Below are 23,038 nucleotides of genomic sequence, written 5' to 3'. Positions count from 1 at the left end.
TCCCATGGTATTGGCTGCTAGACAGGAAGGATAATGGCAGTGCACGATATTAAAAAATACTTAAATTATGCAATATCAGAAAGCATTCCCCAAGGTTTGAAGAATAACTACATATTAAGCAAGCGATTCTTATAAAAAAAAATGATGTAGAAAGATCACTGTGCATAAGGATGATGTCAGTTATGAAAATTACAAGTCCCAGGTCAGAAGAGTTACAAGTATTGTAGACAAAACTGTGTGTGAAATCAACCTGGCTCTGCAAGCTAAAGATAACCCACCATAATTGGAGAAAGTAGTGAGGGACCGTGTACAGCATTGGGCAGATGAGGGTAATGTTATCTGTGAGAATCAACATGGATTTGTGAAAGGACGCTCTTGTTTTAGCAATATGCTAGCCTTTTATAATAAAGTTACAAGAACATTAGATGAGGGAAAGGCATATACTGCAATTTTCTTAGACTTGGCGAAGGCATGTGACAGGGTGCCACATGATAAGCTGATATTTAAGTTGCAGCACATGGGTCTGGATATCAGATTGGTCAACTGGATTCAGGATTGGCTGTCTGATAGGTATCAGAGAGTTGTGTATGGTGGAGCAGTTTCCAGGAGGCAGAGGGTTACAAGTGGGGTCCCACAGGGCTCAGTACTAGGACCTATATTGTTTAACCTTTATATCAATGACATAGCCAGTGGATTGCAGGGGGATATTCAGTTGTTTGCAGATGATGCGAAGCTGGGAAGGATTATTAGTAATAGTGCAGATGTGGTAGCCCTGCAAGAGGATTTAAATAAGCTAGATAGATGGGCAAATGAATGGGGGTGGTCGGTTTAATGCAGCAAAATGTAAGGTCTTGAGGTTTGGGAAACATCTATGGGTTGCTGCATACTCTATGGGAGGAGCTATAGTGGAGGAAGTAGGGGGAGACAAGAGATCTGGGGTTGATGATTGATAGAAACCTGAAATTTAGGTGACATATTGCAAAGGTGGTGAAGGTAACACAGAGGATTGCTGCTATTATGAGAAGGACACTAACCTGCAGAGATAAGAGGGTTATCATTCCGTTGTATAAGTCTCTGATCAGATCACAGTTAGACTATTGTTCTTTGATTTGGTCACCAGGATTTGAAGGGGATAAATTAACTGTGGAAAGGATACAAAGACGGATGACAAAGATGGTTTCAGGACTGTACAAGGATAGTTATGAGGATCGGCTGAGAGAATGTGGACTGCAGAGTTTGGTGGATAGAAGAAGGAGAGGTGATATGATTGAGACTTTTAAACTGTTGAGAGGTGGTTACAGAGTTGACACTGGGGAGTTCTTTCGCTTGGTTGATCAGCGGAAAGGAGTGATGACAAGAGGCCATCCCTGGAAGTTACGAAAGGAAACTGTGAGCAAGAGGGTAAGGAGTGGTTTCTTTGTGTGGAGGGTGGTTGAGCCGTGGAATGCATTGCCTGATGGAGTGGTGGGAGCAAGAACGGTCAGCGAGTTTAAAGAGTGGTATGATAGACTTTGTGTTTCTCAGGGGGGGGACCTCCCCCTCATTGAGTCTTGACAGACTTTATGTCTTAGGAAGGACCTCCCTCGATGAGTCTTTTGACTCCTTGGAGGCCTGAATAATAATAATAATAATAATAATAATAATAATTCTGTCACTATCATACCACCAGATATGACAGTGACACTCCACTTCTTCCTGGTACTCCACTCTCCACATCCCGAATCATTAAATCTTCATATATAACACTCCAAATGGATTCATTCATTCTTCTCTCACTGGCATCCCTGATTCTTAGGGCCTCCCATCTCTCTCCTTTCTCTCCCTCTCTCACTCTTCCCCTTGTTTCTATATTCTTTCAAATTTCTGCAAATTTCCCCTCTCCTTTGCTTTCTCATGCCCCTCACTTAAAATGTCCTCTCATTCTTCTCAAGCAGCCAACCTCTCCTGCCTCCTAATGTCTTTGTTCATCCCCCTGCAGGTTACTAGGTCTAATAATGATTTCGTAATTAAGTTTAGGCAAGAACAATCCCCCACACCAATAATACCGGTAGCGCACAATGTTTACAGCCGCTCTTACTCAAACAATTACGCATATATAATTAATTATTCCTAGAATAACTTATCTGAATCAGGAGCTCTTCTTAGGTACATCCACAGTGCTTGGCTCACTAGCGCCTGAATGAACTAATCATTATCATGTAAATCTTTCCATGTAAAAATTTCCAGAGCTTTTGCTATGAATGATTGTCTAATTTTCTGAAATTCAAAACTATGTTGACATTGGAATGCAAATAAATAATTTACATCTCTCTCTCTCCCCCCCCCCCTTCCATCTGATTCAGATGGGTTGGATCTCCTCCTAATGAGGAGTCATGGCAAAATAATGCACCCAGCATGCCACTCCTCTGCTGCATCCCTAATGGAGGTATTCCGGCCCCATGTGTGTTCACAGGGGCCAGTTTGCCTGCTTGCGGGATGAAAAAATCCCAGCTAAACTATTGGAAAAACCCCTACTGCCCATGTTCAAGAGTGGCTAACTTGGCTATGGCTGAAGAAGATCCTTGAACTCCTCACGTCTCTGACGGGAATCGAACATAGGACACTCCTTCCCCAGACATATGGTTGCGAAGCACACAGCCACTAGGCTAACCGCACAGACAATAATTTACATACTAAATTAATTATTACAAGCCAAGATTTAACTAGCTTAAGTTAGCATTATCTGAACCACTTAAATAATATGCACTCAATGAAGACACAAAATATAGAAGAGGATGGTTTAATTGTGAGTGACCAGGAGGTATATGAGGAAATAAATAAACTCAATGTCAATAAAGCGATAGGATTTGATGACATATCAACATGCATCTCAACTTGCAAGAGCATAGGTTTCAAGGGAGTGGAAAGAGGGTAAAACTGTTCCATTGCCTAAAGATGGTGATAAAGCTGTAGCTACAAATTGTAAGTCGTCTGTATATCTGGAGTTGTGAAGATACCGGAGAGATTGGCGAGAGGTAAGATACAGAAATAGGTTGATAACAGCAGTATTCTCTGTGGTTATCAGTATGGGTTTGTTAAGTGGAGATCATTTTTCACTAACTTACTTATGTACTATAACAAGGTGACAAATACCTATAACAAAGTGACAACTACCTATAACAAGGTGACAAGGCAGGTATATCAATGCATATACAGTGGTATACTTTCATTTTGCAAAAGCTTTTGATAGGCTCCCACATGACAAATAATTAAATAAATTGAAACAGATGGGATTGGATAACAGACTTCTGAGTTGGATCAGTGACTGGTTATGGGACAGGTATCAGAAAGTTGTATATAGGGGAACGGTATCCTGAAAGAGAAAGGTCACTAGCGGTGTGCCACAGGGGTCAGTTTTGGGGCCCCATTGTTGTTCAGTTTGTATGTTAATGATATTGGGATGGGTTTAACCAGTGATATGCAGCTGTTTGCAGATGATGCCAAACTGGGGAGAGCAATGCACAGTCAGGCTGATGTTACAGTCTTACAAAAGGACTTGAATAGATTGCATGGATGGGCAGTTAAGCAGAACTGCAGTTCAATGTTGCAAAGTGTAAGGTTTTGAGATTTGGTAAGCAACAATGGGATGCAAAGTATACACTTGGTGTGGAAACTTTAACAGAAGTAGAGAAGTTGAGAGATCTAGGAGTGATGGTGGACAAGGACCTGAAATTCAGGGGCCACATTGCACAAGGTGTGAAGCCATCACATCGGATAATGCAATGATGTGAAGAATCCTGACATGCAGAAATACAGAGGTTATGATGCCTTGATCAGGCCTCATATAGATTATTATGCACAGATTTGGTTGCTAGGTTTTCGTGTTGACGAGACTATGTTGGAAAGGTCCAAAGGTCCAGAGAAGATTCACAAAGATGGTCAGTGGTCTTTGGAATGTGGAGTACCAGGACAGATTGAGAGAATGTAAGTTGCAAAGCCTTTGAATAGGGGGGGGGGGGGGGATATGATTGAGGCATATAAGCTATCAGAGGTTGTTATCAGGTTGACATGGAAGACATTTTTCACAGAATGGGAGGGGAGGGTGTAACAAGAGGCCATTGTTGGAAACTGTATAAGGACGGTGTGAGCAGAGGAGTGAGAGGAACTGGTGAGTGCATTGTGAATGTAGACACATTGAATCAATTTAAAGCACAGTTGGATGAGTATTGTGTACAATAGTGTGACTCATCAAGGGAGGAGTCTCCAACTCTATGGAGGTTAGATGTTAATAATAATAAAACAAAACAATCCAGATAACAAGGGAAGTTAGATACATGGAGTTGACAGTGGTACTCTATATGGTGATTCTTGTTACTAATGATGACAGGTGCTTCTTTACAAGGTTTTAATATGACACATCTGGATTACTGTATACAGATCTAGTCTCCTGCTTTCCAAGTTGATGCAGATGCAGTAAATAGAATGTAAAGAAAGTGTGACACTGTTAAAGATGATATTGGGACTGCTGAATGTAGATTATGAGGACAGTGAGAATTCATGAATTACTGACACTAACAAATGTGAAAAAGAGGGGACAACATGATAGAGACCACAAACATCTGAATAGGCCATACAGGATAACAGTAGATTGAAGTTGAGAATAAATGCAGTTAAGAAAGAGATACAGGGTAGATTTTTTTTTCCTCAGTGGTGTGTGACCAGAATGGCTTGCCTTTGGAGGTGGTGAGTACAGTGTGAATGAATTCAATATGAATGAATGATTGAATCAGCATGGATGAAAGAATGGCGAGTACAGACAGTAATTGAATAACAATAATATGTGAATGAATAATAATAAGATATGTAATGTATCTGATGCCAAATAGCAAAGACATCTATAGCATAGATGAATTACTGATTTGTGTGTTGAGCTTCATTCTCTAAACATTCCACATAGAAACTGACTAGTCTGCATGTGTACGTGGGGATTGGTGGGAAGAGACATTGCAGTCCCACCTAGCAGTCTGTATCTTTTTCCTTTCCAGGAAAAATAACCAGAATAAATGATGAATCTGAATAATTCAAAAAACATCAGATAGGATAAGTGCCTTAATAAGGTCAAGGTTCTCTTATTGCGGTTATTAAAGATAGAGAAAATCAAAGTAAAAGTACTGTTCCTTTCAGTGAAAAGAAGGAAGACTTATAAATCTATTACATTAGACATTAAGATTAAAATTATTAAATTTAGTGACAAGACATACTTTAGACCAATATGCCTGTCAGAGAAACATACAAGGAAAATGTCAATTGATTTATGTCAATTACGCACATATGACTGCTTAAAAATGTTATTAAGCTATGACAAGCAACCACAAATGAAAAATGAAAGAAAAAAAAGGCAATGACTTCATTCATAATGAAATTTTAATTATTAAAATTTAAAATATTAAAATGATTCAAATGGTGTATTTTAATTTTATCTGCAATCTCATTTTATTTTGTAACCACCTATATGATGGCACTCAAGCATGTGGCTCAGTTCTGTAAATAGGATTAACATTCTCTGCTTATGTCAGTAAATGCAAGAGGATGAACTGCACATTATAAAGGGGAAATAAAACTTTAAACACCAAATTATTCTTCCTGCAGCATTCTGCACTAGCTGGAACAAAGTGATTTACAAAGCATTCATGGAAATAGTGGAGATATTACCCAAAAATTTTTATATAAACCCCAAATAACCAGCAATACTGCCTTGTCAACATCCTTCAGAGACCTTGGTTTTTCAGAGTGGTAAATTAAAAGAGGCTTTATAGTCTCATGAAGAATTCCCACCAATTAATAAGTTTAAATGATCTTCTGAAATTTTGAAGACTGAAACTTGTGTCCTCAGTTACAATAAAAGTACATGATAGCATTTTTTTTTCAAAAAATGACAGTCCCATCAACATAGAAAGTTTGATGAAAACAATACGTAACCTTCCTATTCAATAATTTTTATTATGATTATTAACACCAGACCTCCACTTAGTCTAAAGACTCATTACAGGAGGTAAACATTGTTACATATAAAGCCCATCAAAACGTACTTTAAACTCATTCAATGTATCTGCATTCCACTCACCAACCACTCTCCATGAAAAGAACCTACACCTTATTCCCTTGCTCACACCCTCATTATACAACATCCAGGTATGTCCCCTTGCTCTATGGGCTTTCTCCCATTCTATGAAAAATTTCTTCCACATTAATCTCATAACAACCCTTTACCAACTTAAACTTCTCAATAATATCACCTCTTGGCATCTTTAATTTATAGTATAAACAAGTAGAAAAACTTCCACTATCCTCTCTCTTACTCCTATTCACAAGACTTTGCAAACTGCATTCCCTTGATCTGTACTCATATCCACATCCCAAAGACCAGTTACCACCTTAGCCAGTCTTCTCTAGACCCATTCCAACACATTCTGATCATCATAAAAAGCCAGGGGACCAAATCTGTGCCCAATAATCCATACAAGTTCTAATCAAGGCCTTATACAATGGAACCAGAACTTCTTTATTTCTACAACTTAAGATCCTCTGCATGATTGCAATAATCTGATATGATGTCTTCACAATTTGTGCAATGTGACCTCTGAATTTCAGATCCTCCACCACCACCACTCCAAGGTCTCTCATCTCCTCAACTTCCTCCAAAATTTCACCACCAAGAGTATATTTTGCATCCGATTGATGCCTACCAAATCACAGAATCTTGCATTTAGCAACACTGAATTGAGAGTTCCATACTGTTGCCCACTCATACAATGTATTCAAGTAATCCTGAAAGGTCACAACATCTCCTTGATTCTTCATCACTCTTCCTAGGTTTTGCATCATCTACAAACAGCTGTACATCACCAGTTAAACCTATCCCAATATCATGAATATACGAAGTAAATAACAATGATCCCAAAACAGACCTGTGTGGCACACCACTAGTGAGTTTTCTCTTTCAAGATGGGTGTATGTGGAGGCACTATACGATTGCCAGTCACTTATTCAATGTAGTCTCTTATCTAATCCCATCTGCTTCAGTTTGGTGACCAAATTGCAGTGTGACAAACTGTCAAAAGCCTTTGCAAAATCTAAGTATCGATACAAAATTAATAATGGAAAAAACTCCCGTACAAAAATTATTTAATAGCATAATTTTCGCCTGTGTGTCACAGGCATCCTCAGTACATTAAGCTCAAATTAAACAATAACTGACAATTCCAAAAAGTGCCACCTAAGTAGCTGGTATAAGATAACTAAAAAGGTCAATAACTTTCCTAAAAATAAAAATAAATAAAAATTAAAAAATAAAATAAAAAATAAAAAATAATAAAAATAAATATATAAAAAAAGCAATACAATAAAAAGTTAGGAAAGATTAGCTGATTTGTAAAGTACTATCTCACATAAAGGGGATAGACGTAAGCCGTCGGATCTGTTTAAGTTAGGAGAATGAAGTAGTGTTTCACATGTTTCTTTATAAAGGTGTTCCATGAGAAACTGACTTTTGTGAAGAACTCTTGTCTTTCTCCAATGAACTTTGTGTCTAGTGAAGATGGCATGTTCTGCAAGTCCAGACTTTTCAGGTTTAAAGGTTAATGTCTTCCTCTTCAAACACAGAAGAAATAACGCGCATTACTATCCCTTATGTACGAGGCATCAGTGAATGTATAGCAAAAGTTTTAAAACCACTGAATATTTTTGTTGCCTTTCGACCGTTTAGAAAAATCTCCACCTTTCTCACTTCTCCTAAGGACAAGCTTCCACATCTTAATCATCCAGGTGTCTACCAGATTCCGTGCTCTTGTGGATTATCTTATTTTGGACAAACGGAAAGACCTGCCTCTATTCAGCTAGAAGAACACCAAGCACTTTTTTTTATTTTTAGGAAAGTTATTGACCTTTTTAGTTATCTTACACCAGCTACTTAGGTGGCGCTTTTTGGAATTGTCAGTTATTGTTTAATTTGAGCTTAATGTACTGAAGATGATTGTGACACACAGGCGAAAATTATACTATTAAATAATCTTTGTACGTGAGTTTTTTCCGTTATTAATTTTGTATCGATATGTTTACTCACGGTATACCTCTTTTAAAACTTAAAATCTAAGTATATCACTGTATATGTATCTCTCATCCAATATCTTCATCACCTTGTTATAATACATAAGCAAGTTCGTAAAACACAACCTAGCTTTAATAAACTCATGCTGACAAGTACAAAGAATACCACTTTTATCAACCCACTTTTGCATCCTATATCTTGCCAACCTCTCTATTACCTTAACTGCAACTCCAGATTGGCCTATAATTTGTTGCCTTAGCTTTATTGTCACATTTCTAAAGTGGAACAATTCTGCCCTCCTTCCTTCTACTGCTTTAGGAGTTGTGCTGTTGCAAGACTCTTGTTAGACAGGTATGCCAAGGCTGATGCTAACACCTTAGAACATTCCATTTAGACACATGGTAATATGTCATCAACTACTATTGCTTTATTGACATCTAGCTTAACTAACTCCTCATATGCTTCTTGCTCGCTCAACATTAAGTTTTCTCTCATTTCATTCTCTACATTTGAGCTTCTGATTTCACACCAAGGATGAAGCACCCTGATAAAATGCTGAACACCTCAACTACAACCTCTGCAGCAGTCACCGATCTCCCACTTTCATCCATTATGGTAAGATGCTGTTAATCATTCTTCCTTCTACTTGCCTTGTATCAAAACACTTAATGGTTTTTCTTTGCCTGACTTGCTAATTTCTGTTCATGCTGCACTTTTGCTGCCCTTACAAACTGAGCTACTCTCAGACCTGCACTTTATACTCTTCATGCAACTTAATATTACCATTACTTATCTTGTGCTGCATCCACGGTGTCTTCCTCTTCTTCTTCCAGATTTCATACTTAATCCTCCGCCCCCCCATTCATTCATTTTCCACCTACTTTATTCAAGCTTTAACCTTCGGAATACACTCACACATTGCTGCTGTTACATATTTCTTTGTTAGTTGCTAAGTAGCATTTATGTTCTTACTGCTCAACTCAATCCATGCTATAACTCCAAGCTGTCTCCTAAGCTTATCATAATCACCAGCCTTATACTTCCACATATCCTTTACTTACAGAAGTTTTTGTATGGTTAGATATAACCCATGTGATCACTTCATGATCAGTCTCACCAACTGGAGAGAAGTGCAAAACCCCACTCACAATAACATCCTCTGATAAAATGATCCAATCTAAAACTCACGATCCATACATGTCCTCCTTTACATACTGCCTGAGATAGTTATCTCTCAAGAACTTGAGAAATTCATTTTCCTTATCCAAAATGCTATCTCTTCATTCCAATCTATACTGCCATAATTAAAATCACTCAGAATAATCAACCTTCCTTTGTTCACTAACCTGAGCTGGTTATACATTTCTTCTAATCTCTCACTCACTATAACAACATTAAACTAAATATCTTTTACTATCAACCTCCACCTCACACTCTCTCATAACCATTGCCACTATTTCTCTCTTTCATGTACCTTATGTGGACATAATTCCCCTGCTATCATCAGCAGCACATCTCCCTCTCCCTTCTTGTCCTGTCTATCCTCATGAAAAACACTGAACTCTACCATTTCTATTCCAATTAGGATGTCATCTTCATTCAACCATGTTTCACTTATTCCAATGATTGGTGGGCAAATAAAATCAATCAGTGAAATTTCTTTTCTTTTCTTTTTTTTTTTTTTTTTTTTTTTATTTCTGTATGATACTCCTAGCATTTGTAAATAAACACAGCAGTTCACTTTTATATTTATAACCAGTCCTATTCAAGCTACTTGCTGGTTGTGATTTCCTTACCACACCTGCTTACCATATATATCCACTCAGTCTCAACTACCCCACTTACATCCTGATCTATTCCATTTTTATGCTGATCATCCCCATACATACATCCAACTCTTCTCTCCCTATGTCATGTACCCCTGTATGTCTCTACCTCTTGCATTCACATTCTCTCTTCATATCTCACACCACTACTGTTTCCATATGATGATCATTTTTGCATTTTGTATAAATAATTAATATGGGTGCTTCTAGTACTGACTGAAATTTTCCTGGAAAATGAAGAATTTATAAGATTAAAAAACTTGTTTCAATGCTATACAGAATTTTAGTTGAAAAAATTCTGAAAAAGATGAAGCTTTCTTTAGCTCACTTAAAGCTATTAAAAATTTAGGAAGACTTTTGATAAGCAACTGTTCATAATACTGAAGTCTCAATAATTGTAGAAAAGGCTTTTTCTTTTTTTTTTTTTTGTGCAAAACTCAGAGAGCTAGAGATGCATCTGATTATGCTTCTTTTATGAAACTTTGTTCAATGCATATTACAGAAAGTTGGATTTAGGACACAATCTGCGGGAAATTAATGGTTGTACTCAGAGTAATAAAGAAACCTATCTAAGTCATATGACAGGCTGACTAGTCTTGTGCTCAATTTTCAAGTCTAATGAAAATTATACAGATAGAGAATTATACAGATGTTGATATAATTAGTTTTTCAATTCAGGGATGGACTGAAAACAGAACTTAGAAGATTTGTATATGGAAAAGAAATGATAAATATTGCACAGGGATTAGAAATGGCTCAAACTGTGGAGAGTTTATTGAAAAGCCTGAATCCTTCATCAGTTTAAGATATCATCTAAGTTGAACGTATCAGCTAATACCTACAAGTTGATATTAAATAATCAAAACAAAGATAAAGTATTTTTGTTTTCCAGAAGGTAAAATAAACAAAGTGATTGAGGCATTGGATATGACAAGTAAGCAAACAAATCAGTTGATAATGGTATTAGGAACAAATAAATGACTGTAAACAAGGAGAATGCAAGACTGAATATCAGAGGGTTTGAGAAGAATAAAAGATAATAGTATGATAGGAAATGTAGTCAGTGTGTTGGCCAGGTATGACAGTGATGAGATGAGGCAGAGAGCAAGAATTACGATGTGTTACCAGAAATGTGTGAGGAGAAAGGAGTGCAGTTTCTTAATGCATGGAATGAGTTTGAAGGATGAGTGGAACTGAATAAGAGTGATGGAATGTATTTGAATGGTTTTGGTGTAAGTCATTTGGAGAGACTACTGCTGCTGGAAGAGAGAGAGAGAGAGAGAGAGAGTAATGTTTGCAGCAAATGAATCTGAGCAAGTTAGAAGTGATGTGAAAGATCAGAAACGTAAGGAAAAACAGATTGAAGTGGGTAGCATGAGTGTAGAGAATGAAAGAACAACTGTGCAAGACAAACAGGGAAATGGGGAGACTCAGGGTGGACAGGGGAACACAGTGTGAGAAAGGTTGATGTTTGAAGAGGATGTGAACACATCTGTAGACAAGAAGGAAATGAAATGACCTGGGATGTAAGGAAAACAGCTGTATTTAAATGAGGTTTGGGATGAGTAAGGAGAAAAAGAAACTGCTCAAGGAAAGTATGGAGAAGTCACAACTAATAAGTAATATCATTGAAAATTATTATATATTATTATTATTATTATTTCGGGCGACTCCAGGAGTCCTTAGACTCATCGAGGGAGGCCCTAAACATCATGTCCACACAACTATGCGATTACATTCTCACAGTATCTATCATACCTTGCCTTGAACTCGTTCACTATCATAGCACCCACAACAGACTCTGGCAGCTTATTCCACTCATTTACCACTCTAAAAGTAAAGAACCCAGCTCTAACACCCCTGCTAACCACACTCTTGCCCAGCTTCCATAGGTGTCCCCTAGTTCTCCCACCACCAGTCCTGATCTCAAAAATATCCTCTGAATTAATCCTATAGAATCCCTTTAGCAATTTGAATGTCTCAATCATATCTCCCCTTTTCCGCCTATCAACTAGTTTCTGCAACCCACAAATCTTCAACCTGTTCTCATATGGTTCATTCCATAGACCTGTTATCATCTTAGTTACTCGCCTCTGGATACTCTCCACCTCCTCCCCATCAAGAAGGAACTGAGGTGACCAAATCTGGGCACAGTAGTCGAGATGAGGTCTTATCAAGGCTCGGTACAGAGGTACAATAACTTGCTTGTCTCTGCTCGTCAAGGTATTTTTCAACAACTAAGTGAGTTGATGAGCTGATTTCGCTACTTTTGCAATGTGCCCCCTAAACTTCATCTCCCTATCCACCAACAGTCCCAAGTCCCTGGCCTCATCAATCTCTTGGAGTACAATTCCACCAATGTGGTATACTGCTGCTAATCTTTTCACCCCAAAATGCATAACCTTACATTTTGTCACATTAAATTGACATCCATTCTCCTTAGCCCAGAACTCCAATCTATCTAAGTCATCCTGCAAGACTTTGACATCTTCTGCATTCACTATTGCCCTATCCAACTTTGCATCATCAGCGAACAAATGAATTGTTCCACTTAGATCCTTCCCTATATCGTTAATGAACAGATTAAACAGCAGTGGTCCAAGAACAGAACCCTGCGGCACACCACTAGTCACAGGCCGTCTTTTGGACTCTACTCCTGAATAAACTACTCTTTGATATCTCTCCATCAACCAACCACCTATCCATCTCACCAACCCTATATCCATTCCCATATGTTGTAGTTTACGGATTAGTATTCCACGTGGTATTCTGTCAAACGCCTTTGCCAGGTCCAGCAGTATCACTGTAAACCCATTTCCCTTATCCAGTTCAGCCATCACCTTGTTATAAAACTTGAGCAAGTTACTGAAGCATGATCTACCCTTCACAAAGCCATGCTGTCCCCCGTACAGTATTTCATTTTCATCAATCCATTCCTGTATTTTTCCATTGACTACTTTCTCCAAAACCTTGACAATGACTCCTGATATGCTGATCGGTCAGTAATTTGCAACCGTAGTCTTGGATCCTCCTTTATGCAGTGAAACTATTTTCCCTTCTTTCCACACCTTTGGGACTAAACCAGACCTGAGACTCAGATTAAACAACATGGTCAAGGGCACTGATAATTCCTTAGCCGCTTCACGCAAGACCCGTGCCGGTATACCATCCAATCCCACAGATGTGTTCACATTAAGGTTCAGTAATAGACTAGCCACCTCCACTTCATTCATCACTATTCCCGTATAAACTAATGGTTCCTTCGTTTTTTCAATGTCACCACCTGGATGATATGCTTTTGCAAAGGGAGCGCTCAGTAACTCCACTATATCGACTGATTCAGTGACCTCCTTACCATTGTCATTCCTTAAAATCATTTTGCCGTGTACAGTTTTTTCTTGCTTGCAGCATATTGAAAGAGCTGTTTGGGATTCTCTTTTGCTTGCATAGCTAGTTTCCTTTCATAATCCGCTTTTGCTTTTTTTACCACAATCATTACCTTTCTGGCCTGCACTTTATACCGTTCATGTGCCTGCAGGTCACCCCTTTCTTTAAATTCCCTCCACAGTTGTTTCTTTTTTTGCAGCTCAAGCTTAATGGTGTTATTCATCCATTTAACCCCTACTTGTTTTACTATTCGGACCCTAGGTATACAATCAGCCATAACCTCCTGTAAATGCTCCTTGACCACTTCCCATGCTCTATCGACAACCAGCCCTTGCAGTTGTACATGCCATGGCACCGATCCAAGCAATCTCCTAAGCTTGTCATACTTGCCAGCATGGTAATTCCACATATATCCTGTCTTAATCGAAAATTCCACACCTTTAGCCACCTCCCAGGTCAAGACCTTATGATCACTCTCACCAATAGGTGGCAACATGGTCATATTCATTACAGTCAAATTCTCAGATGCTATTACCAGGTCAAGCACTCTCACACCCCTAGTATTTTCAATTACATGCTGTCTCATAATAGTTATCCCTTAATAATTGAATAAAATCCTTTTCCTTCCTCACATGTGTCCTCTCCTCCTTCCAATCAATGTTACCATAGTTGAAATCCCCCCATAATAATTACCCTCCTTCCACTCATTTCATCATTTTCCCTATGCATACTATCTCCACCATCTATTCCATCACCTGGTCAATAGTAGCACCCAACTGTATATTTTATTCTGCCAGTCTCAATCTCACACCAAACAGCCTCAAATGAGCTCCTTTCACTATCCTGCGATACAACTTCAATTCTCCTTGGCTGCAGTTCATCAGCTATCATCAATAATACCCCTCCCTCCATTTTATTCTCTCTGTCTCTCCTAAACACACTATAACCTACACATTCTATCCCCCTAACTATATCATCTTCCGTCAGCCATGTTTCACTAATGCCAATAACCTGTGGCCAGGAAGAGCCAATCAAGGCCAAAAATTCTTCCTTCTTGTTCCTAATACTCCTGGAATTAGTATACATGAAATGCAGTGATCCCTTAGTCCCACCCCCATATTGATGCGTTATTCTAAATGACCCATTCCCATTTTTTGTCCTTAGTGCTGGCTCAGGTACATTATATACATTCTTACACTCATCTGTCTCACTGATGTCTGCATATCCATTCCCCCCCCACCTCCTTGGTAGTTCTAGTTTCCCTGGTTTTGCACATCCATTTTCACTTCATTCAGCAACACTCTTTCCAGTCTCCGCACACCAAGTCCATTTAAATGCAGGCCATCCATCTTGTATAAGTCCTTTTGCCCTTCAAACTCATTCCACACGTCCACGAATTCCACACCACACCGTCTGCATAACCTGCGCATAATGTGATTTGCGATTATGGCCCTCCTTCTAAACTCCTCTCTGTCATACCACGGCAACAGACTAACCATTCTAACTCTGTCACTCTTTTCTTTCGCTACCTTTAACAATACTTTCAAGTCCTCTCTCATAAAAAATTTATCACCTTTCAATTCATTCGTACCCGCCACAATTATTAATTCTTTCACCCTCTGTTTTTGCACTCTAATACTCTCACTTACATCCTTAAATTTCGCACTCGGTAAGTACGATTTAGATAGGAAATGTAGTCAGTGTGTTGCCCAGGTATGACAGTGATGAGATGAGGCAGAGAGCAAGAATTACGATGTGTTACACAGACATAACAGCTCATTCTTGGATCTATAACAATTTTCAATGATATCACTTATTAGTTGTGACTTCTCCATACCTTCCTTGAGCAAATGCTATAAGTATCAGAAACAAGGGAAATAAAATGGTTGCATTGACTGAGTTTGTTCACACAAAAACTGTTGGATTAAATGAGGCATTTTTGGATGAGGATGACGTGGACAGGAATAGAGATGAAAAGGGGTATGATGTATTTTGTGAAGAAAGAAATGTTAAAAAGGAAGGCAGAGTGCTATTGATGATAGAAAAGGAGTTATGTCCATACAAAGTAGAGACGAAAGGGGGAAATAGTGGAAGTATGGTGTGAGAGAGAGAGAGAGAGTGGCTAGAATGAAATACTTAGTTGGATGTTGCTATAGACTGGTAATGTGGGGGTAATGACCATGAAATGTATAAGAAAATTAGCCAAGCAAATAGGAAAAGGGTGATAATTATTGTTGATTGTAATTGTGATAATATAGATTAGGATGATGAGATAGCACCTTTCAATTTAGTTAATGCTTCAATAAGTTGGTACTCCATGTAAAATACTATTTGATACTGAAGAATTTATTTATGTTATTACGTTAGATCATGTTATTATGTTAGATCGGATACAGCATGATATAAGAGATTTAGACCAGGATGTAAAATTAACAGGGATTTTCAACCACTTGTCATATCTGTCAAACAATTCATCTTCCAGATTTCAATCTTTGTTTCTTGTAAGCTATTGGTCTCTCAGGAAATTAACAATTCATCTTTTTCAAGTGATCTTGGGAGAAGAATTTTCATTACTCTATAGATACTTTTGTAACTGAATCTGGTATGATTTCTCTTGATTTAATCAATTTTTAGAGAAATTGTTCTTTAGATACTATATCTCTCTAGGACAGTGCTTCCCAAACTGTAAGCCATGGCCTCTTTCGGGGCCGTGAGTTTTGTTGAGGGGTGCCATGAAATAATGAAAACTAATTTAATATGTTTTAGGACTAAGTAGATTTTTTTTTATCTTAAAAGAAACATATTTAATTTTTATTTATTTCTTTTTTGTTATTTTTTATATTTTAATGAGGAAAAAATCACACATTTGTGCGGGTTCACAAATTTTGCTTTCTGCATATTTCGGTGCTTAATGAATATTAATAAATATATGCTTATTCATATAAGTTTCATTTCAAAGCAGAAATCTAAGAATTAGTTTTAAATATTTTTCATCTGATATTGACTTTTTGTGTAGCAGTATTGAAACACATCCAGCACATTAAATTGTTATTAAACTTCTTTTATGTTTTTAATTCTTTCTTTATTACTAATCTGGTAATGATGAGGAGGACACTGACGTGTAGAAGTAGGAAGATTCTTGTTTTGTTGTACAAAGCTTTGATTAGGCCACACATGGACTATTGTGCCCAGATTTAGTCACCTGGTTTTCAGAAGAATGAAGAGATGTTGGAAAGGGTCCAAAGGCGACTGACTAAAGTAGTTTCTGACCTCTGGAATGTCGAGTATGAGGAAAGATTGAGAAGATGTAATTTGCAGGGTCTGGTGGATTGCAGAGTCTGGTCAGGAGGAAGAGGGCAGATATGATAGAGACCTAAAAGTTGGTAAGGGGTTGTTATAGGATCAATGCTGGAGAAGTTCTACAGAAAATAGTGGGAGATCGAGGAAGAACCAGAGGTCATCCCTGGAAACTGTATAAAGAGGGTGTGAGTAGGGGAGTGAGAGGCAGGTTTTTTTCGTGCAGAGTTGTAAATGATTGGAATGCCTTGCCTGAGAGTGTGGTGTCTGCAAGGGGTTTGAGTATGTTTAAGACATGGTATGATGAGCTGTGTGTGTGATAAAAGGACTCCCAGATGAGTATTTGACTCCATGAGGTCTTGCAGTAATAATAATAATAATCATTTTACGTTTCATATGCTTGTACTGCAAATGTACAATAACAATATATCTATCTATATAAAAATATGAGATAATGTGCCATGTGAAATGTGTATGTAAGATGCTAAAAATGTAACATTTGCATTTGGTTTTTGCAATATTCATTGTGTATGTTTTGTATTGAATATAAATACAATAAATTTTATAATAATGTTATGTTAAAGATACCAAGCAATTTTAAACCTGGTTTTACTCCATTTTTCCCAAGTAAGCAAACAGACAAAATGTCAAGTTTGCGCCTGCAATATATGCAAGACTAGCTGATATTGCAGGTGCAAACTTGACATTTTGTCTGTTTGCTTACTTGGGAAAAATGGAGTAAAACCAGGTTTAAAATTGCTTGGTATCTTTAACATAACTATACCCAAGTTAAAAAATACTTTCTAAATTTTATAATAATATATGTCTATATTATGATTTTTTTTCGAGGGGGCTGTGAAATATTTTAATTTTTCCAAAGGGGGCCCTGCTATCCAGAAGTTTGGGAAGCACTACTCTAGGAGACCTCTCCACCCATTGATGTTTGTTTTCCAGTGTAGTCATTAAAACATGTTCATCCCACTGAGAAACGTGATGTGGACATCAATCCAATTACTGTTTCATCACCAAATCCATTAAAGGAGGTTACTTCAGAACAGCAGGAATCTGATGAAATAAGAAATGATCAACAGCAGAATCCATCTTGGGGAGAGATCTAAACCTTAATTCAAAATGCTGATTTCCATTGGATTATTTGCCTTTTAAACCAGAAAGTTTTATTCTAAATGAGCAGAAATTATTTTCTATTAGAAAAGGTAAAAGTAGAATAATAATCAAAGATGTTACCTTGGATATTAAATCAGTATCATGCTTCCTCTTTAGTAGGTCACAGATATGTCATACCTGTCAGCTAAAAAATCTATTCAGAAGGAAGGCACTGTTTCAGAATAAAAAGCTACTTGTTAGGCCATTTCAGTACATTTCGAAGTATTGTTGGTCTACTCAACACAACTGATTGAGGTAGCAGATATATTTTTGTACTGCAGATATGCTATCTTGCTTTCCTGAAGCATTTCCGTGCTTGACAAGAAGGCAGAAACTTTGACCACGTTTTGTTGATAGCATTATTTGTAGGTATGGTTATCCTGAATCATTCTTAACTTTAGAGGTCCAAACTTCACATCAGAATTGCTTCTACAAGTATGTAAGATTTTTAATATCAAGAAAATATTCACAACTCCATCCCAACCTCAATGTAATGGACTGAGTGAGAGAATGAACAAATCACTGAAACAAATTCTCTGAAGTCTGTCTGACTCTAACGCAAAGCATTGAGACTTCCACCTTCCTACAGCTTTATTCTCTCTTTAATCTGCTATATAAACACAGCAGTATCCAAGAAAAATCCATGTTTGCATTGTATGGTTTTAATCCCTATTTCCTTCAGATGTTGTCTCTTGATCCTCATGTTGGATATTAAGCTAATGAGGAATTTTTACAGGATATACTCCAGAAGTGTAATGAATCTTGAGCAGCAAAAAACAAGAAAGTGTTTAATGTTTAATCTACTTCATCTGAAAGAAGTAGATTAAACAAGTTCAGAAAGGAACAAAGCTTAAGAGTCTGAGAATTGGTCTTACTACAAGACTATGGAATAAAAGAAAAAGTGGTGGCTTGGGTGTTAAAGCCTCAGGACCACATAGAGACTGTCCTCTGTAAATTATAAGCCTGTTGATATCAAACACCCTGATAAATTCATTACTACACATTATTACTTACTATCAAAAGTGTACTACAATAGCTGGAATCTCCCTTAGGAAACTGTTTGAAGTGAAGGCAACTTTGGGCAAAAAGGAAAATGAAGTGCTTTGCCTTCAATTATAAAAAGGTTAAGAAAACTTCTAACCCTTCTTCTAAGAAAAAAATCAATATTGAATGTGCTAAATCAGGAAAAGCTTACTAATCAAAATGCTTGTGGAACTGAGACATTATCAAAATAAGTTTTGATAAAATAAAATTTTATATGAACACAACAGTGACCCTTTTACTCACTCATACTCATAATCTTAAAACACTAGGTCTTCTGGCATTAAATACAAAATATCTCCTAAGGCAGAAATTAACATATTTAAGTCAGTGACTTACACAGACAACAGAAAATTTAGTAAATCTTGCTCTGAAAATCAAATCATATGTTCTTTATCAATCATTAAGTTCACTTGGCCTACTCGGCTGTCGAAAAGCAAAGTGTCAGTGCAGAGGTGTGAGGTACTTGTGGACTTGCATTCCACCGAGATGTTAATCGGTGCAGAATATTATTATGTGTTTTGAGTTTTAGCTGCTGTCTTCTCTATGTGTCGCTTATAATTTAAGATCCTATCTAGTTAAAACCTAGATAAGTTGGATTTGGATAATTGACCAATTTCATACCATTCCATTCTATATTCAACTCTCTCCTTGCCTCCCTATTATTATTATTACCCAAGATCCCATGGAGAGTCAAAGACTCATCTAGGAGGTCCTTTTATCAAACACACAGCTCATCATACTGTGCTTTAAACACTCAAATTCTCTGCAGCCACCACACTCTCACGCAAGGCATTCCAATCATTCAAAACTCTGCATGAAAAAACCAGCTTCTCACTCCCCTACTCACACCCTCTTTATACAGTTTCCAGGGATGACCTTTGGTTCTCCCCTGATCTCCCACTATTTTCTGTAGAACCTCTCCAGCATTGATCATATAACAACCCCTTAATAACTTGTAGATCTCTATCATTTCTCCCCTCTTCCTCCTGTCCGCCAGACTCTGCAAGTTGCATCTTCTCAATCTTTCCTCATACTCGACATTCCAGAAGTTAGAAACTACTCCTTAGTCAGTCGCCAATGGACCCTTTCCAACATCTCTTCATCCTTCTGAAAACCAGGTGACCAAATCTAGGCACAATAGTCCATGTGTGGCCTAATCAAAGCCTTATACAATGGAACAAGAATCTCCGTACTTCTTCAAGTCAGTGTCCTCCACATCATTCCCAGAAGCCTTTGTGTTGTCTTCACAATTTTGACTACGTGTCCCCTAAATTTATTATTATTATTATTACAGGCATCTCCATCGGATCAGTAGACTCGATGACAGAGGCCATGAAGAGGATGAGGAATGGAAAAGCGGTGGGCCCCGACAGAATTCCAGTGGAGGCATGGAAGGCACTGGGGGAAGAGGGAATTGACCTGCTGTGGGACCTGTTCATGAAAGTTTGCCAACAGGAAAATATACCCGAGGAATGGAGGGAGAGTACTCTTGTTCCCATCTACAAGGGTAAAAGGGATGCACAAGACTGTAAAAATTACAGAGGAATAAAGTTGATGTCCCACACAATGAAGATCCTAGAAAGGGTTCTGGATGGTAGATTGAGGGAGGAGGTGGAGATTGCAAAGGAACAATTTGGCTTCATGCCTGGTAGATCAACAACAGATGCTATCTTTGGGTTACGACAGATGATGGAAAAATATCGAGAGGAACAAAGGGAGCTACATCTGGTATTTATTGATCTGGAGAAAGCATACTATAGAGTGCCAAGGCAAGAAGTCTGGAGGTGTCTGAGGGAGAAGAAGGTGCCGGAGAAATATGTCAGGTTGGTGCAGGAAATGTACAGAAATGGGAAGACAAGTGTTCGGACCTGTTTGGGACAGACAGAAAGTTTTCAAGTAACAGCTGGCCTGCATCAAGGGTCAGCATTAAGTCCGTTTCTGTTTAATATTGTGATGGAGGTGGTAACAGAGGAGGTGAGAGAAGATGCACCTTGGACAATGTTGTATGCAGATGACATCTTGCTGTGTGCAGATTCGAGAGAAGAAGTGGGAACTAAACTGAAAGATGGAGAAAAGTAGTGGAAGAGAGAGGTATGAGACTGAGCAGAAGTAAGACAGAGTATATGTGTTGCGCAGTGGGCGGTGGCCAGGAGACAGACCTGGAGCTGAAAGGAAATGTCAACAAGGAGGTGAGAGACTTTAGATACTTAGGTTCAACAGTGGAAGAAGATGGTGGAGGTGAGAAGGAAGTGGGATGCAGGATACAAGCAGGTTGGAGGAACTGGAGGGAGATGGCTGGAGTGTTATGTGATAAGAGGGTGCCGATCAATCTGAAAGGCAAAATTTATAGGACAGTAGTGAGGCCAGCTATGACATATGCTATAGAAACTGTGGCCCTGAGGAAAAATAACATTAGCAGGATCGAAGTAGCAGAGATGAGAATGCTTAGGCGGATGTGCGGTGTGACCAGAAAGGATCATCTGAGAAATGACTATGTCAGGGGAACAGTGAAAGTTACGAACTTAGGAGCGAAAATACAGGAGGCAAGGTTGAGATGGTTTGGTCATGTGATGAGGAGGGAGGACGAATATGTGGGAAGAAGGGTCGTGCAGATGGATGTGCAAGGAAGGAAGAAGTGTGGGTGGCCAAAGAAGAGATGGAGGGAGCTGGTAGAAGAGGACTTGAAGATGAAGAACTTGGATGTGGTGACAGCCCAAGACAGGAAGGTGTGGAGGAGACTTATAACAAACAGTGACCCCACTTAAGTGGGAGAAGCTGCAGAAGAAGAAGAAGATTACAGGCATCTCCATTGAATCAGTAGACTCATTGTGGGAGACCCAAACTATCAAAACAATATCTATCATATCTGTTCTTGAATTCATTTACAGATGAAGAACTCATAACTGAGTCAGGCAATGCATCCCACTGATTCACCACCCTCCAGGTGAAAAACCTCATTCTCACACACCTGTTAACCATACTTTTCCTTAATTTCCAGGGATGACCTCTTGTTCTTCCATCACTATCACACAGCTAAAATATTTCACCTGCATCAACCTTATAAAAACCTTTCAGTAACTTAAATGTTTGTATCATATCCCCTCTCCTCTGCCTATCGACCAACCTCTGCAATCCACAACCTCTCAATCTATCAATGTAAAGAGCATTTTTTACATCACTCACTTTGTTTTTTCACTTTATCTTTTACATCACCAACTTAGTCACCCTCCTCTGAACCCTTTCCAAAGGAATCCAGGTGACCAGACCTGAGCACAGTAAATCCAAATATGGAAGTATCAACGCTTTATAAAAGGGAATAATAACCTCTTTATCTTTGGATGTTAGTGTGTTCCATAATAACCAAGTAATCATATGTGCAATCTTGGACACCTTAGCAATGTGTGCCCTGAACTTCATCTCCTTATCTACCAACACCCCCAAGTCTCTAGCCTCATCAATCTCTTGGAGTACTGTTCCATCAATGTAGTACACAGCTGGTAATCTTTTAATCCCAAAATGCATAACTTTACACTTTTCCACATTGAATTGACATCCATTACCTTTTGCCCATTCTACCAGCTTATTTAAATCATCCTGCAAACTTTCAATATCAGCTTGATTTTTTATTGCGCTACCCAACTTTGCATCATCAGCAAACAATTGAATATCTCCTTTTAAGCCATTTCCTATATCATTTATGTACAAATTAAACAACAATGGCCCTGAGGCACACCACTGGTCACCTGCCTCATCCTGAACTCTGCTCCTCCATACACCACCTTCTGGTATCTCTCCCTAAGCCATTCTCCTATTCATATCACCAGCTTAGTATCTATCACCATCTGCTCCATTTTGCACAATAGCATTCCATGGGGTATCCTGTCAAAAGCCTTAGCAAAATCCAGAAGTACCACTGTGTAGCCATTTCCTTTGTCCAATGCAGATGTCATTCTATTATAAAAAGTTAATAAATTGTTAATGCAGGATTGACCTTTAACAAAACCATGTTGGCCCCTATAGAGTATCATATCCTGATCCACCCATTCTAGAATTTTGTTTTTAACCAACTTTTCCAATACCACCACCCCCGAGATGGTGATTGGCCTGTAATTAATTACCGCAGTTTTAGAGCCACCTTTATGCAAAGGAACTACTTTGCCTTCCTTCTACTCCCTAGGGATCAATACCAGAGTTCAAACTTAAGTTAAATAACCAAGCAAGAGGCGTTGACAAT

At 38.3% G+C, this 23,038-nt stretch overlaps 1 protein-coding gene across 2 annotated transcripts in view; it reads right to left on the bottom strand.

Moving 5' to 3' along the window:
• The window catches only part of LOC150094569 (integrin alpha-9-like), an 806,800-nt gene that overhangs the window by 651,534 nt on the left and 132,228 nt on the right, over nt 1–23,038 (bottom strand). The window lies entirely within an intron of this gene.

This window comes from Typopeltis vanoorti, chromosome 22 (assembly GCF_054136105.1).
Source record: "Typopeltis vanoorti isolate ZY-2024b chromosome 22, IOZ_Tvanoo_1.0, whole genome shotgun sequence".
NCBI classification, from domain to species: domain Eukaryota; kingdom Metazoa; phylum Arthropoda; class Arachnida; order Uropygi; family Thelyphonidae; genus Typopeltis; species Typopeltis vanoorti.
This window is presented reverse-complemented; position numbering and strand designations above follow the sequence as displayed.